This window comes from Balaenoptera borealis, assembly GCF_965194805.1.
Source record: "Balaenoptera borealis genome assembly, chromosome: 19".
NCBI lineage: Eukaryota > Metazoa > Chordata > Mammalia > Artiodactyla > Balaenopteridae > Balaenoptera > Balaenoptera borealis.
In genome coordinates this window covers 2,641,765-2,659,673 of record NC_138878.1, presented here as the reverse complement: position 1 = coordinate 2,659,673, position 17,909 = coordinate 2,641,765, and the positions used below count along the sequence as shown (strand labels likewise).

The following is a 17,909-nucleotide window of genomic DNA, read 5'->3' as shown; positions in this document are numbered from 1 at the left end:
TGTTAGTTTGGGTTTCCTGGGAAGCAAATCCTGGCACAAGGGTTCACGTGCACGTTGCTTCTGTGGGAGATGGTCCCCGTCAGCACCCCTTGCGGAGTGGGCAAGCGAGGCAGGGATGGGCGAGAGCCAAGGATGTCGGTGAGTCGGAGATTCCTCAGAACGCACTGCGGGGCCAGGTGGCCCATTTCTCCAGCTCTCCGAGGCTGCAGGTTCTTCTGAAGGTGAGGGACCCTCTTTGTGGCCAAGATGGGGCTCCAATTGACAGGTAAGCCTCCAAACATGGGACTAGGAAGCAGGGAACGGAGCAGGGAAAAGAATTCACAGAGAATTTTGATGGCGAGAGCTGTGGTTTCTGTTGGTTTTCCTGCCCCTTGGCTGTTTTTTCTCATGGCTCTCATTGCACCACAGATGAAACTTTGTCACAACTCAGTATTTGTACAGCACTCCTCCTGGCTATGAAGCTTGATCTGAATGCTTTAGATTCGTTTCTTTTTCTCTCTCTGTTTACTCTGCATCTTATTTTGTGCACTCATTTTATGCAAATCACACCCCCAATGAAATATCCCCACGCGGCCACAAGGACCACTAAGGTTAAAAAGGCTGATAATTCCAAGTGCTGGCGAACATATGAGCAACAAGGACTCTCACACATTGTGAAGAAAACAGGATGGCCTATCTTATAAAGTTAAATACAGACTCACCATATGACCCAGTAACACCCACTTCTAGATGTTACCCCAAGAGAACACATGTCCACACAAAGTCCTGTGCGTGGGTGGGCACAGCAGCACTATGCCCAGTAGCCCCAAGCTATCTGGAGCATTCTGCCTGGGTTCAAGCCCCGCCTCCGCACGCTGAAATGCTGAGTGATCTTGGCTTAGGAACTTAGCCTCTTTGAGCCTCTCTTCCTCATCTGTCTAATGCAAATAACAGTAGCGACCACCTTATAGGGCTGTTGTGAGTGTTAAATGAGTGAATATGCCTGAGAGCTCCATATTGGGTTACTTGTGTCCCTCAAAAAGATATGTTCAAGCCCTAATCCCTGGAACCTGTGAATACGACCTTATTTGGAAACACGGTCTTTGCAGACCTCACCACCGAGGGCTGAGGTGAAATGCCTGCTGGGACTGCTTCCCAGAGGTGCACGGCACCACCCAGGGCCTTCTCCACCGCGTGCAGCGATGAGAGACGGGCTTCACGGGCATCCCTGGGGCCAGCAGACGGCCAGGGGTGTGGCCCAGCTCACCTGTATCCTACCTGGGCCGTCTTAACGGGTCCATCACCCCCTGGGGCTGCCCCCGCAGAACTCCGCCAGCCTCCCTCCAAGCACATGTCCTGACATCGGCGGGTGGCCAGGCGCGCTCACACACACATGCTTGAGCGGAGATGCGTATCAGAGCCCCTGAGATGTGGGTTTTCTTCCAGATCAGATATGGGCCGAGGCCTCGCAGCTCCAGCAGAAGGGAGGAGAGGCACCGCATCTGAGTTGCATTAGCCAAACCAGCCCCAATTTATTTTTCCATGCCTGAGAATAAGGATACATTTTTAGTCTTGTGAGATGCTGCACTTCAGGGAAAAGGCACAAAGACTCAAGGAACCCTGAATGCGGTTGTGGCCAGGCCCCTTCCGTGGATTTCTCTCCACCTTCCCGGGACTCTGAGAGACCCAGCTCTCATTCCCGGCGTCCTTCATCACACCCCGTTCCGCTCTCGCCCCCAACACCCCTCTGCAGGTTGCCTTTTATTTCAACACAACACGTCAAAGAACGAGGTTTGGTTTTGGGAGCCCAGGTTTGTTGCTTGCAAAAGACTGTCTAAATTGGGTGACGCAGGTGTGCTTTGGGGGTGGTCTGAGAGACAGAGAAGCCCGGGGACAACACCAAGCCCATGGGCTAGTACAGCCCCAAACCGGAAGCCTTCCAGCCAAGCAAGCACGGTGAGGAGAAATTGGATGGGTCTCAGCTCAGACCACAGCCATGATGAGATCCACGTCGGTTCTCGGCAAGTGTCTGATAGGAGAAAAGTCTGCCTTCCGTCCTACACCACTTCCTGTTTGTGCTTTTTCTCCCTTATTTTAATGCAGCTCCCTCTCCCCTTTAACACACCTTTAACCCTCTGTGACCTTTTGCACTCTCAGCAGCGCCGCCCTACTGAGACTTGTTCCAACAAACCAGGGTCAGTCACTTACACATTAGTATAAATAAGCCATGGACGGGCTCCTTTTCTGGGCTGGAAGTGGCATTTCAGCCCCAGTTGTCCAGCGCTTGAACCAGCAGGCAGGCTGCGGCTGGCCGTATCTGTAGCTGAAGCTGCTCCTGCCTGAGGTGGACAAAAACGTGTTTGCAGCACATACTCATCACGGGCACGTGGGCACACGTGCGTGTGCATGCGTGTGTATAGGTGCATACGCACACTCTTCCAGGATCCCAGGGTGGAATATAACTCACAGTTTCCAAAGGTCTTTATGGGTGTTCCAGTACTGAGAAGTGCTGCCAATGTTGTCCTCCGAAAAGGAAGCAAGTGAGTGTTCCCGTGCTGGAACGAGCCGGCTGTGTCTACCCTTAACGGTGGCGGGGTGGGGGAGGTCAGGCCCCAGGGACGCTGATGACCCTGGGTATGGGGTGTACGGGGCTTTGCACTTATTACAGAGTCGCGTAATAAACAGGACTTCTTTTTAGTGGTAGTGGGCACCAACTCAAAGATATCTGCTGAAAAACTCTGTGCTCTTCTCTCTGCTGACTCATTTGGTGGGAATTACAGCCCCAAATGCCAGCGTGTGGCTGAGCCACATGACCCTCCACTGAAAAATAAGGACAGGACAGTTTCAGTCTTGCAAACAAACAACGGAGATGCAGCCAGATCTTCTTCCTCTGTTTGTTTTTTTCATTCACATCAACAGCTCTACACCCAGCATTCAATGTGACCCCCCTGGGTCAGTGCCTCCAGATTTGAGAAGAGAGAGGAATGGGTCACAAAGTGACCGCACCGCTTTTTTTATTTTTTAACAAGTGAAAAGGAACCTTGGTATGTAACAGAGGGAGGAAATGAAAACTCTGAATGGTCTGATTTTTCGGCTGAGTCCTAGAAGTAGTAGCACGATAAACAAGCTGAAAGGAGAAACAAACCCTGGATTCCAGTTCACTCTGCCACTAACTAGCTTTGTCACCTGTACTGCTATTTTCCCTCTGGAACCCCAGGTTTCTCATCAGTGAGACGAGGAGGTTGGTCTTGGCCAGAGTGGCACTTCCCTGGAACATACAACCCCAGGCCAGCACCCACCCCAGGCATGGCTTATTGGTCAGCTCATGTTCTCCAGCAGACCTCTGAACCCTTCTCAACCCCGCTCTCTGTGAGCCATTAGCAATCGGTCAGAAATCTAACTGCTACATGTGGTTGTCATATCCACATGTGCTGTGTTTGCCAACTATTTCCAGTAGTTTCCTGTCCAGGATTTTGGTAGGATTGCACTGCCTGCCTTTTTGGGTGACTAGTTCAGGCCAGTGAGTCATGAGCCAGTGAGAAATGGGTCACTTCTGGGCTGGGGTGCCTCAGTGCTGCCATGAGACCCTCCACATCCCCCATCCCTCACAGGGCAACTGGAATGATCAAGTCATTGAGCAGAGGTCCCTGCCGACCTACAATGGACCTGCCCCATGAATGAGAAATAAGCCTTTATTTAAAAAAAAAAATAAAAAAGCAAACCTCAGAATTTGGGGGTTGTTTGTTACTTCAGCGTGTCTTGGCCCTTCCTTACTGATACATCATCCTCGGCCTCTTTGGCCCTGCGGTTTTACAAGTCTGGGTCTGGTGACTTGGCCGTTCTGCCTGACTCAGAGCTGTCCCTTGGGACACTGACACCAGACCAAAAAGTTTATGGCAAGGACTCCCATGATGTTAGCGCTCAGATCTGTTTATGGTCCTTCAAGGACAGTTTTCCCAGCTAGTCGAGACACACCAGAGCCAATGTCCAAACACTGACCACACCCTTCTGGTGTCAGGATGTCCTGAGAAGCAATATAACAGCTAGCAGTTCTGCGTTCACCTCTCTTCGTTTGTACGACATTTGCCAGCTTGAAAAACAAGTTCTCACACCAGTTTTCCTTTAAAAATGGTGGGCCCGGGGCTGTCCAAGGTTCTGTGTTTTACTCCTAAACCTTTCCTCTAGACCAGGAGGAGCCATGACACTAAGGCAACGTGTGAAGACAGAGGGAAGGAACGCCACCCGTGACACTAACCGACCGGCATCTTACTCACCAAAGAGGTAGCTTCCTCCAGGAATCACCCGGGCCCACGTGTGTGCGGGGCTGTGTAGGCGCAGAGGTGGGGAGAAATGGACCCTTTCCTCGGGGCGCCACTGTCCAGGGGGTAGAGCGCAGTGTAGCAGGAGGTGGAGTCTGTCAGGCTTACGCCTCCCTGTTAGAAAGTGAGGATCCCGAGGTTAGTCTTCAGCAGAGAGGCTGAGTCACGTAACGCCCAGGCCTCTGGAGCCTGCAGACCTGTCTTCACAACCAGTTTGCCCACTGTACCACTTAATTCACTGTAAACTTGGGCCAGTTGTTTAACTGGACAAGCTGAAAAATCACCTGTAACTAACACAACACTGTTAATCAACTATACTCCAATATAAAACGAAATTTTTTAAAAAGTCATCTGTAAACCAGGCAGCAACACCCATTAGCACAAACTTGCGTATGAGTGATGGAGCCCATGCTTTGCGCCCGAGCCTGCTGCCCGACATCTGCTGGGGACTCCCTAACCGCTGGCTGCTGTCACCCCACTCCCAGCAGGAAAGGGACACCCCGACACTCGAGGGTACCCCACACGTTCTGCCCCTGCCACCCTGTGCTCAAGAAATCTAAGACTCACTCCCTGAAAGAAACATCGGGCAAACGAAGAGGCTCTTAGGAGCCTGACAAGCCTTTGAAGGTGCCGGCAGCCCCATCTCTGAAGCTTTAAGTCCCGAGAAACAGTCACTATATGAACAGAACACTTGCATTAAATGTGCTAGACATGTCTAAGAGAATAAGAATAGAGAATCCCTGCTCTTTTTTTCTTTTGCCATTTACAAAATTTTTATTCAAAAATTAACATACCGTAAGATTAATTTTCAAAATTCCATTTATAATACGGAACTAATTCAAACATACAGAAGAGCTCAACCAGCCCTTGCTTTGCACACTGCCGTGTTAACCCAACTCACGCATAAACCCACGGGCACGTGTGCCCGTGAACGTGGAGCCACCAAAGCCAGGACTCCTTACAGAGTGATGTGGTAAACACTTCTCTACCCCCTCATGGGTTTGACAAGCTTTTTAAACACTGGAATGGGATTCCTGGCAATTTTTGTTCCATCCTTTGCACTTCTCTGTGTTTTTTTCCCCTTGAAGTCTGTATATGGAACATGCATTCCCTCTGCAATCATACTTTATGGTTAAAATAATAATACAAAACAATAATGCATCTTGAACTCTGCTCTTGAAATGTTTACACTTGATAGCTTGTTTCATTTCCACCACACCCATGTGAGATACTTGGGATTAGTACTATTTGATTGTTGAGGATACAGGCTCAGAGAGGCGACGTGAGTTGCCCAGGGTCACACAGCTCCTAACGGGGTGAGCTGGAGAGTCAGTTGGTGTTTTTCCATGTAGGACAGCTCTTATCATTGAACCAGAGCCACCTCCTTGGACGGTGAAAAGTTCTTGGGAAAATCTTACTGCTGAGATGATATGCCTTTTATTTTAAAATTTTATTTATTTATTTATTTTTGGCTGCGTTGGGTCTTCGTTGCTGCGCGTGGGCTTTCTCTAGTTGCGGCGAGCGGGGGCTACTCTTCGTTGCGGTGCGCGGGCCTCTCATCGCGGTGGCTTCTCTTGTTGCGGAGCACGGGCTCTAGGCGCGCAGGCTTCAGTAGTTGTAGCACGCAGGCTCAGCAGTTGTGTCTCGCGGGCTCCAGAGCGCAGGCTCAGTAGCTGTGGCGCACGGGCTTAGCTGCTCCGCGGCATGTGGGATATTCCTGGACCATTTTTTTTTTTTTGAAAGATGTGGCATTTTATTAACAGATTGTCACAATGGAAATGTTTCACAAATAGGGAAACTGAGGAACACGTAAACGACTGGAATCAAATCACAAGACCTGAAGGAATACTGATGGGATGGGCTCAGTCACAGTTACAGCTCTGTTTGCTGCCCATTTTTCTTTGAACCCGTGTCCCCTGCACTGGCAGGTGGATTCTTAGCCACTGCTCCATCAGGGAAGCCCAAGAGATGATACATCTTTAAAACAATGGCACACGCCCCTGGTTGAAAGAAGCATTTCTCTAGAGTTAAGGGATAGGAACTCACTCTCCTTCAGAGAGGACGCTGAAAACAAGCCGTCAGCCCTTTCTCCCTCTCCCTCAGCTGAAGAGTAAATATATTTTGGCTGTGTTTAAGTTAGGAGAACGTAAAGAGAGAGAAGTTACTAGTTGTGGGTAATCTATACAGCCTGTAACTACAAAATCATTTCTATTTATTTTGAAGGGTCTAACCTGGTATTCTTTTAAAACAACCCATGTGTTGACTGCAGAAAGGAAAACTAACCATGGCAACCGTGGTCGTGGAAGACAGAGAGCTGACAACAGACAGCGTGCAATCGGAGTTTGGGGCTCAGAGATCATCTAAAGCAGCACCTCCTGAACTTCGCTCTGTGAGCAATTTTCCTGGGGCTCTTGTTCAAATGCAGACGCTTATTTGGAAGGTCTGGCGTGGGGCCCAGGACTCTGCATTTCCAACCTGGAGTCTCAAGGGCCTTGGATCTGGTTTCTCAGCTCGGAAGCACATTAGAATCACCTGAAGCTTTGAAGATCCTGGCATCTGAGCCCGACAGCAGACAGATTAAATCACATACCCTGGCGCTGGACCCAGGTGATCCCAGTGTGTGCAGCCAGGCTTCAGAATCACTGCTTAGAACAAACAGTTCTCAAACCTTTAATCCCAGGAACACCTGACACGCTTAAACATGATTCAGGATTTTTTTATTTTTATTTTTATTGGAGTATAGTTGATTTACAATGTTGTGTTAGTTGCAGGTGTACAGCAAAGTGAATCAGTTACACATATACATATATCCACTCTTTTTTTAGATTCTCTTCCCATATAGGCCATTACAGAGTATTGAGTAGATTTCCTTGTGCTATACAGCAGGTCCTTTGATTCAGGATCTTGAAGAGCTTTTCCTATCATATTTATCTCATTAGAAAATAAAACTAAGTCATATAAAAAATTCATTTATTGATTCATTTCATTTTACGTTAAAATGAAAACGTGTTTTATGAAAAGTAAGTATCTCACCAAACAAACGAAATCAAGGGAGGAGAGTGGCCCTGCTGCATGTCTGTGCCTCGAGCATCTGCGTGACTAGCACACGGCTGGGGCCTCCCCGCTACCCCTCCCTGCATCCCACCTGCCGCTTTGTATCTTGTTTCATCCCCAGCGACGCTGACCCAACGTGGAACTCACGGAAGAGGAAGCCGAGCTCCGAGGGTGCAAGGTCTCTGCCCAAAGTCACACTGTGAGCACCAGGGCCCAGGCTGACTGACTCTAAAAACCAGCACTCTCAACCGCTAGGCTAGATTCCCCCCATAGGTGGACGAGACACAAGGGACTGGGTCTCATGCTCCTTAAGACCCCCGTGAACGTTTCCTGGAAGGTGCTCAGTGGGCCCCCAGTGTCCTTCCGTCTGACGCCTGCAGCCTGGACTGTCACGTGTCCAGCCTTCTCACTGCCCAGCCTGCAGTGATTGACGCGTTTTTGTTTGATTCCGTGAGATTGCTCAAATTCATGCAGTGCTTCCTGTGGGTCAGGCACTCCTCTGGCATTCCATAAACACCAATCCCTTTAATCTCCATGGTAACCCTATGTTGTAGGTGCAGTGTTGCTCCCATTTTACAGGTGAGGAAACTGAGGCCACACAAAGCCAGGATTTGGACCTCTGCAGTCTGGCTCCAGCTAAAGGTCTGTCCTCTGCTGCGTCCAGTGACAAAGGGACCTGCTCTGGTCTAGAAGGCCACCCTGAGGCGGTGAGGGCCTCTGCCTGGAATACTGGAGCATCTTTCCCTCCAGTTCAGAGTGTCCACCTTGGCACTGGGCTCTGGAGCCATCCACTGGCCCTGCCACTGCTCAACAGGGATTACCTCTGTCAGCCTGCAGTTCCTCCTCCGTTCTGTTACCTGCTCACAACAGCCTCTCCTCTGTACCTTGCTGGCCGTCACTGTGGCTGGGGTGTACTTCTCTTCCCCCTTGGTGATGGCTTTGGTTAGTGGCATGTGGGCAGGAGTGACAGCATGTGAGTTCTGAACCAAGACCTGGAGAGCCACAGTGGATTCCTCTTCACCCTCTAGCATTCCTGCCACCGTCACGGGAAAAGCATGCCCGTGTAGCTGCTGGTCTTAGAATAGGCAACACGTGGAGCAGATCTAAACCTGGCCCACAGCAGAGCCACCCGGCTTACAGATCTGAGAGAAAGAAACACATATTTGCTACTGGAAGCCTCTGAGATCTCAGGGTCATTTGTTACACAGCATTAAGTGCCGAGTGTGTCAGTTGGTGACAAGGGTGGAGACGACGTGTGAGCAGCTCTTAGTGCGGTGTCTGGCTCCGGGCAGCCCCCGTGGACGTGAACCATCATAACGGCTACTTCAGGTGCAGTTTCCACACAGCTCCTCCCTTCCTCCCTTCCTTAGTCTGCCGGGGCTCTGCAGCCTGCCCACCCTCCCCACCCAAAGGAACGAGGTGCTCACACACCACTGAGCAACAGGCTTGGGAGCCTGGCCAGGTTTGTGGAAAACGGGAAAAAGCCCTGGCCTCAGTGAATGGGGTTTTTCAACTTTATCTCGAATTCTCTTGGTGTGGCTGGTGGGTTTGTGCCTGACGGTGTTTTCTGAAAGGGTCTTTGTGGTATGAGCGTGGATGAAAAATGAGAACCAGGAAGGAAACAGGCTTGACTTTGTTAAGAAGTGTTCCGGGTTTCAAAGGAAACTTGAAGGTGAGTCCAGGGCATGGGCCTGGCTACGGATTGACAGCAGGCCCAGGACTCAGTGCCAGGCATGGAGGGAACCTGCCGTCCCGAAGGTGTCCTGGACGCCGTCCTGAGCCTGCTGGTGCCCCACCTGCTTTCTCTCGTTGACGTCTCACACAAACACACAACTTCAGCTATTTACTGGACCGGGAGAGCAGCCCATGATCCGATCCTTTTCTGATCATCTACAGAAGGTAGTAGAAAGGATCTGCTGCCAGGAGCTCGTTTCTCTCTGAGCTGTGTGACCCTGGGCACATTACTTTAGCTCTCTGAGCCTCGGTTTCCACATCTGTGATACGTGGACACTGTAATGCAGACCTCATAAGGTTGTGGTGAGGACACAGCAAGAGCGAGCGTGTCCGAGCTTCCAGCCCCTTAACTGTGGCACGACGCTGGCTATTAGGACTGCGGTCCTCACCTTTCTGTTTCAACGGATGCCAAGCTCTCCCACTTGTCTCTTAGCTCTGACTCACAGTGGCCACTGCTAAACTGAAATGCCCTCTGTTTATTGACATTTCTCATCTGCAATTAACATGTAATGAGTGCCCTGGATGGACGAACGAAGAAGAACCTTTTCCTTCCAAGGAAAGTGGGAACTTACCCTGTGGTACTGGGCAGCATAGTTAAGACGAATGGAATGAATGAGGCAAAGGAAACTCAAGCTGGATATCAAGAAGTTCTGCGCATAACAGCTATTAGAGGAAATGGTGACAGGGCCGTGTGGTGAGCCAGGCGGAACCAGGCTGGGAAAATACCGGCAATCTGTAATTTCACAGCAGGACGGTGGGAGACGTCGTGTTCGTGCCCAGGCAGAGAGGGGAGCAGGGAAGCAGGACGCAGCCAGCAGGGTGGCAGTGACTTGTTACACTCAAGCAGGTGTCGTGACTAAGCCGGGCTGTCATTCGGGTCATTGCTGAATCTCAGAATAGTGCAATTATAGGCGAGAATTTGGAATCAGGCACTGTGAAGGGACGCATTCATTTAAAGGAGGGGCTTAATAATAATCTATAATAACTAAATAATAAACAATAATCTATCATAGGCAAATAGCGAGCAATAAGCTATAAATAATACGTAATAATCTATGACAATGGAAGGTACCCCACCTTCTTCACTTTTCACAGCCACTAAGAATTCATTTTCCGGAACATTCCCCTCCCCACCCCCAGTTCTCTTTTCCCAGACCAAATCAGACACAAAACTCTCGCGGTGCTGAAATCACATCTCCATCCAAGGCTCGCACGTGGACCGGCTTCCTTCTTTGACTTGTTTTTATTCCTCATTAATCATTACTTGAATGTTCTGGAGGTTTTGCATTCTGGAATCTTCTTTGGCCTTCTCGTTTTTTGTAGTTTTCCCAATGAGATAAGACATTTGGGGTCTGTTTTGGGAGTAGTGAGGGGTGAGTGTCAGTAAAAAAGAAAAACCCAAAAAACGGGAAAAACTGTCTTCCCTTCGACAACCACAGACTCTCAGTCCATAAATGGCTTCTTTATTCCATTCCTGTTTTGGAGATCGTCACAGAAGATCCCTGACACTGCCTTCTGCTGATCTGCAGTGTTTCTCTGTGTCTCAGGAGTCACTGTTTTAGGGCAAGAACACGGGGAGATGGGGGTGACCCAGCTGACACGGCAGCTTAAATGCGGCCCCAGCGTGTCCCCATCCCGGGGAGACAATGCTGGATGGAAAGTCGGGTGGATGCACTCATTGCAGCAAAGTGGGGATTGTGCTCCCTGAGCAAGTGCTCTGCAGACAAAGGGAAACTGAGTCGAGGAATGTTAATTGCTTCTGGTACCGTCCCGTTTAGCCATGGATTAACCCTTATCAGCAAGTGGCTTCTTAAGTCTAATTTTGTCCCAGAAGGGAGGCTTGGCCTGTGCCGAGCTGAAGTCGGCCCTCATTTCCCAGGATTACCTGGCCAGTGGGGTCCCACACTAATCCCCACCTCATTTTAGTTAATTTCAACCTCCTGCACAAACCCTTTCCCCGAAGCTTCCAATAAGAGACAAAAAAAAAAAAAAAAAAAAAAAAGCCCAGCTTTGCTTCCTCCTCCTGTCCTTGCCCAGATTTTCGGAGATAAGAATGAGCCTGGAAAGGCCACCAGCAGACTCCAGAGCCCCAGAGAAGTGGACAGACTTTCCCCTGGGGAAAGGCCGACGTCCTCTTTCTTCCAGGCTGTGCAGAGGTGCCATCTGTGCCCGTCGCTGGGCAGGGGCATGTGTTTGGACCTTGCAATCCCCTGGGTTAGCTGCTCTCTGAGCCTCGCTGGTTGGGGACGACCAGGGCCCCTTCGTGGGGCCGATTTGGGGCTTACAGCCTCTCCTGGGTCCCGCATGGGGCAGCGTGCTTGCTCGCGATTACTCCTCATGGTGGAGAGTTGGTCCAGGACTTTTTCAGGGGTCCCACTAGAGACTGCATCTTTTTTCTCTCCTTTCTTTCCCCAACTAGCATGGGGAGCAGATTCTACAGCAATAACCAGGACAGGCCTGTGAGTCTGTGCCCTCCTTGCTAGGGATCAGCTCAGGGCAGGGGGGCGATCACACTGAGTCTACCCTCAGTGGGAATTAACGGGGAGGGGGCAGCGCTGCAGCTGTGTGAGCTCACAGAGGACTAGGGGCCTGAAGCAGCCAGGTGCCTGGGGAACAGATTACGCCCCCCAGATCGACTCCTAGTGGCTGAGCTGGGGACTTCAGCCAGAACTGGGGGACCCGCAGGGAGAGCAGAGGCACCCCCATGGGGGAGAGGCTGCACTTTCCTCCCACTGGGTTTTTATTAATACGTCGCTCTCTATTTGAATTTCCTCCTGTATGCAAGAGAACAAGACAAAAATTCAAAACACCTGGTAGTTCAAAACTTACTCATTAAAAAAAAATCCTGCTAATAAAGATGATAGCAGAAAAGATGAAGTCCAGATGAACCACAGCTGCTGGTTCAAGTGACAAATTCGCATCCCTTTCTTCTCTGTGAGTGGGGAAAGGGGAAGGTATCAGCGGTTTAAAGTCGTTTAATGCAGATTTCCATCATTGTTATCCTAAGTGGAATCATTGTTATCGTTGTAATAACATTTACCCAGCGTGCCTGCGCTGGGTGCCCTGCATATGGCGACCACATTGTCTCACAGAAGCCTGGAGCTTCCCGGCCCTGACAAGGGGGATGCTTCACGGGGCGTGGGGGGGGGGGGGCTGGCGGGCAGGACGCGTAGCCCTCCCGATTCGGTTTGGCAGCGTTTCTCAGAATCTCGTAGACTGTTTGCAGCAGAATCCTAAACGCCTGTCACATCGAATGGAAAGGGACTCTGCATTTGTTTAAACAAATGCTGCAGATTACTCTTAAGCACATGAAAGTCTGAGTTTCCCCATCTATAAAAACAGACAGATGCTAATGCCTCCCTCACAGAATTACTGTTGGGGTGTTCAAAGAAGATGATCCGGGCAAACAACAGGACAAGGGCACTGATTACTATTAAAATTCAGCAATAATTATTATTGTGGTTGTTACTATTATTGTTATTATTGACAAGCAAACCCAGGCCCAGAGAGGGAAAGCAACTGGCCCAGGGTCACACAGTGATGAGGGGGCCAGCACCCACTGTGAACCCCACTTTGGGGCTCTCCCCAGCTCCACACTCCCTAGCTCCCTGTTATCACTTCCTTATCGTGTGGACCAACTCCAGGGCTGAGGTGAAGGGTGCTGAATGCTGAGTCCCTTCCCTCGTCTGGGTTCCCTACAGGCCCTCCCCCAGAAGGCATTTCCTCTGCTTCCAACAAGAAGAGAACATTTCAGGGTTCTCCCTGTTAGAGGCGTGATGACTCTCTAGATGTTTAAGTTCCCATCAGCCGGAACTCCGAATGGGGCTGACATGAACCATCTCAAGGCAGGAGGTTCCATCAGAATGACCTTGTGGCCATTTTCTTAGGGAAAACAGGCCAATCAAGGCTTGATTCTTCTGGTTCCCACACACTCCAGTGGGATGGGGACGCCAGTTTGGCTGCACGATTTTGTCTGCATTCAGAGTTTTTTCTCGCTCATCCCGTAACCCGATCAGGATTCCGAGCCCATGTGTGTTGGGCTGTAGCTGGAAGCCCAAGCTCAGGGCTATAATCGCGGCCTTCAGGCCTGTCTCAGTGACCCAGGCAATTTGGGGGTCAGTTGAACAGAAGCGGGCTGCAAGTTCACAAGAAGGCCAAGTTGTGTGAACAAAATGCTTATGAGATTCCCGGGCTCACGTCTCGCCTTGAGATGGCCTCACCGGTCTCCCCGGCAGGCAGCAGCAGGCCAGGCGGCACAGCTGTTGACGGGGAAAGATGAAGAAAGGCTGGCCAGCCAGCGCGTGGGGCCGGCACGAAGCACATATGGATCGTCGGTAGGTCATAGGATCGAGTGGTTCAGAAACGTAACACGTCGTGTTCTCTTCCAGTAGTGGGCGGAAAGATCTGGGTAAGATGAGAAGCAGCTTGAATCCGTTCCGTGGAAGATTCCAGGAGGGGCTAGTGTTCTCTAATTCCCACTGCCGATTCTGCCCGATAGATTTTGTCAGGCACTGGGGGCTGAAGCACACCACCTTCCTCATTCATGGGTTTTCCATCCAGGATAAACTAGGAAGTAATGGGAAACTTGAAAGAAATCCCTCAGCATGTGTTTCCACGCCAGTGAGGCTGTGTTGTTTCCCCGTCTGGAACCTCTGAGTAACTTAGGGTCAAGGCACCCATCAGATGAAGAGTTTGGAGGCTAACATCTGGCCTTCGGTCAAGGGCACCCAAGGGCATGCCCAGGAAAGGCTAGGTAGAGGGGACTCTCTCTGGCTGCCTCTGTTGGGCTCTGGGCCCCTTACTGCCCCCGTGGTCATGGTCCGTCGGGTCTTGGCATCTCAAGAGGGTGAGCTCTGGAGACAGGCTGCTCCTCCCAGCCCTGCTGTGTGTCCTTGGAAAGTCAGTTACTGTCTCTGAGCCTCAGAGGTTTACACTCTTCATATGTAAAGCGGGGATATTAAAAGTACCACATCACATGGCTGTGAAGATGAAACGCCGGGGGCTGGGGGGGGAGGGAGGGCGATGCATGTAAAGTGCTTCACCCAGTGCGGGGCACAGAGTAAGCCCTCTTTAAGGATATGTCGCTATTATCGGTGTTATCATCCTTATTCAGAGAGTACCCATCAGTAAGCATAGCTGTGATCCCAGCTTCTCTTGTGTAGAACAGAAAGAGCCAGAGGTGGGAGAAGGCAAAACCAGGAAGAGAAATCCGTGAGAAGATGTCCCAAGTCTTTCTGAGCTCCTTTGCTCCACGTGTGAGTGGGATGGAGAGGATGCGCCTATACTAGCCGGGTTGCTGAGCTCTTGAGAGGAAAGGGGTCAACGGCAGGGCTCTACCTGCAGGAAATATGTTCTTTAGGCAAACCTCGGGGACCTTTCCCTTCCTGGGCTGGTGTCTCCTTCTGACCTCAGAGGTGAGTTTGGCCAGTCCTTTGGGCTATTCGTGTCCGTCTTGTTTGAGATCCCCAGAAGCTGCCCCAGGACAAGGATTCTAACGTGAGTTGCTTATTTGGGTGGTGATCCTAGGGAACACCAGCAGGGGAGTGGGCAGGTGGAGAAGTGACCCAGAGAAGGGACAGAGTCAACTGGGGAGGGGCTGGGAGTGTCATTATCAAGCACGTTAATCTGGGAAATGATGTAGAGCACAGACCTCAGAATTATCGCACCCAAGGAGAGGGAACTGGGGTATTTACATGCCAACCCTCATCAGTCACTGACTGGGGGCTACTCCTGTGGCGGGGGAGGGTGGTTAATTCCCTGGAACTCTGTCCCGCCACACGTGTGTGTAGGCAGAAAAGACTCTGGGGACCTCGGACAGCCCTCCACCAATGAGATGGGGCTGCCGAGAGCTGGAAGAGGTTAGGCAGGGCCCCGATGGCGTCTGCTACAGATCACTCAAGAAAATCGTCTGCCTTCCTCTAGCCTACCTTGACTTCTTCCTCTGGTTTTCTTCCTTTCGTATTTATTTCCCAGTGTTGAAATGCTGCTGCCCTGCAACTATATTTTCAACTTATTTTACTGGGTATATCTTGTGCCCTGTGTAGCTGATAAGTTCTCTTGAGGGCGGGAACACGGTTTCCAAATGCTCAGATAACAGGACACAAGTTCCAAACACAGGTGTGTTCATGGGTTTCCTCTGTCCCTTGGGGCCAGTGCAGAATATTCTAAAATCGCCAACGCTGCCTTTCTCTTCCCAAAGGAAAGTCTTCAGCGAATAAGCAGCTAGGTCTATAGCATAATAATGGAATGCGGGGCTGGGGGGAGAGGAAAGTGGCTCAGGGCTCAGAGTGGAGTTTGGGAAGGACTTTGAGTGTGAACAGCTCTGATGCAGCATCTGGGCGCACAGGCAAAGGAAGACAAGGAGGGTCCTTCTACGTATGCTGTTAGGGATGGTGGGTCCAAGTCCCTTTGTGGTTTTAAAGAAAAGTAAGTAAAGGATTGGAGTTATTCTGAAATTACTTTTGATTGGTATACTGTGTATTTGGATTGCAATGGATTTTTGAGACTGAACTACGTAGTTTCTGGGCTTAGATAAGGACTCAACTGTATTTTCCAGAGGGCAAACATGCACATGCCATAGGTAACCAGTAAATGCTTGTTGAATGAATTAGTGGATATTTATGAACGTTTAGAGCTGGAATATGCCTTAGAGACTCTAGTCTAGGTGTGTGAAGCTCAAACGCCTCTGTAAAATTTCCAGATAAGATGCAAGATGCCCAGTGAAATTTGAATTTCAGACTAAAAAAAAGAGTACTTGTTAAAGTATAAATATGTCCTAAATACGACATGGGACAAACTTACACTAAATTTGCTAAATCTGGCAGCCCAGGTTTAGGAAATGTGCCGGTCGTGGAATTTAAATCAAGCGCAACAAGCCATCAGAGGATCGGGAGCGCCGGGGAGTGGGGAAGTTTCAGGATTGGTGGGCACAAGTCCTAAGTGCATTTCTTCAAAAAAAAAAAAATCATCCTCTGGGCAAAACAAAATACATCTTTTAAGCTAATGTTCTTATTCTAAGTAAGGAGTCTGAAATGCAGAGGAGAGGAGAAGCAAGGAGCCTGCAGACCCCAGGCAGTCAAGGCAGAGACGAGGCTGGACCCAGGTTCCTCCCCGCAGGCCGCTGTCCCCCTGGCCCCACATCACAGGGCAGGCTGTGCGCGTGTCTAAATGTATGGCTTTCGATGCGCGCCCACCTTCAGAGGGCAGGTGATGGGCGAGTATTCAGGGTAAGAGCAATTTCGTGGATCACTAGGTGTAGCCAGTGCACATTCTCCCCGAAGACAATTAAGCAAGACTCTGAGTGGACCCCCTTGGTCTCCTGTTGCATCCAGCAGACACTATGGCTTTTCTCCCAGTGCAGCCAGCTGGTATTATTTTTCTTCATTTTTGCCATTTGAGGTGCTCTTGATGAAGGTATAACCGTTGGGATATTAGGTAACATATTCCGTATCTTGGGCAAGTTATCCTGCCTTTCGAGTCTCATTTCCCTCATCTGAAAAATGGGAGAGCTGGGAGGATGTCAGGTCTCTCTGATCTCTAATGAGGGGGACCAGGCGCCCCACTTTGCCTGGGAGTGTCCTGGTTTATGCCCGTTGTCCAGTGTAGTCATCAACTGCGCTCCCTTTGTACCCTCCAAAGCATCCTAGTTTGCATGAAAAATGGTACACTCCTTCCAGGCAGTGGTGTGCTGGAGTCAGCCAGCATGGGCTCTCCAGACCTGATGACTATGTGTTCCCAGTGAGGTCCCATAGGTAGCTTGAAATCAGCCATAGACAGAGTAGTTACACCACGGCCATGAGCAAGCACTGCTTCCGCCCAGAGAGCTGGCTGTTAACACTAGTCAGCACACCACGGACTCTGCTCTCATGGTCGACAACCACGTTACATACATGTCTGGACAAACTGCCAGGTGGTCAGTGAGTGAGCATTTGACTACAGAATCCATTTTATTTTTATTTTTATTTTTTGGCTGCGTTGTGTCTTCATTGCTGCGCACAGGCTTTCTCTAGTTGCGGTGAGCGGGGGCTACTCTTCGTGGCGGTGCGCAGGCTTCTCATTGCGGTGGCTTCCCATGTTGTGGAGTACGGGCTCTAGGCGCACAGGCTTCAGCAGTTGTGGCACGTGGGCTCAGTAGTTGTGGCTCCCGGGCTTTAGAGTGCAGGCTCAGCAGTTGTGGCACACGGGCTTAGTTGCTCCAAGGCACGTGGGATCTTCCCGGACCAGGGCTTGAACCCGTGTCCCCTGCACTGGCAGGCGGATTCTTAACCACTGTGCCACCAGGGAAGTCCCTAGAATCCATTTTTAAAAAGATATTTTGGTCCATCCATGTTGTTGCAAATGGCAAGATTTCATCGTTTTTACGGCTGAGTAATATTCCATTGTACATATGTACCACATCTTCTTTATCCATTCCTCTGTCGATGGACACTTAGGTTGTTTCTGTATCTCAGGTATTGTGCATAATGCTGGGAGGGCAAAACGGGTGGTGGGGGTCAACAGTATGGGACGGAAGGAAACTAGACTTCTGGTGGCGAGCATGCTGAGTGTGGACAGAAGTACAAATGGAATACTGCACACATGAAACTTATATAATGTTATAGACCAATAAAAATTTTAAATAATGAAAAAAGCTACTTTGGTGACGATTGAGTTGACATGATCAGTGTTCTAGTTCTTCTGTAACTGACCCATGAAAATGTCCACTTAAGCCAATGTCTGTCCTGGTCCTCAGTGGTTATAATGCCGTGAAATCAAAGTTCCCTGGCTTTGAGGAGTTTTTCTGTTTCATCCGTCAGTTTGGTTGGATGCACCCAGTTACTGTGG

General features: G+C 50.1%; 1 protein-coding gene across 3 annotated transcripts in view; it reads right to left on the bottom strand.

The window, feature by feature from the left end:
* Window positions 1-17,909, bottom strand: part of LOC309616381 (uncharacterized protein C16orf95 homolog) — a 515,949-nt gene that overhangs the window by 99,178 nt on the left and 398,862 nt on the right. For all 3 annotated transcript variants that reach the window (XM_082366941.1, XM_082366942.1, XM_082366943.1), the window contains exon 17: window positions 2,188-4,412. The gene's annotated coding sequence lies outside the window, so the exon portion shown is untranslated. The remainder of the gene's footprint in view (window positions 1-2,187; window positions 4,413-17,909) is intronic.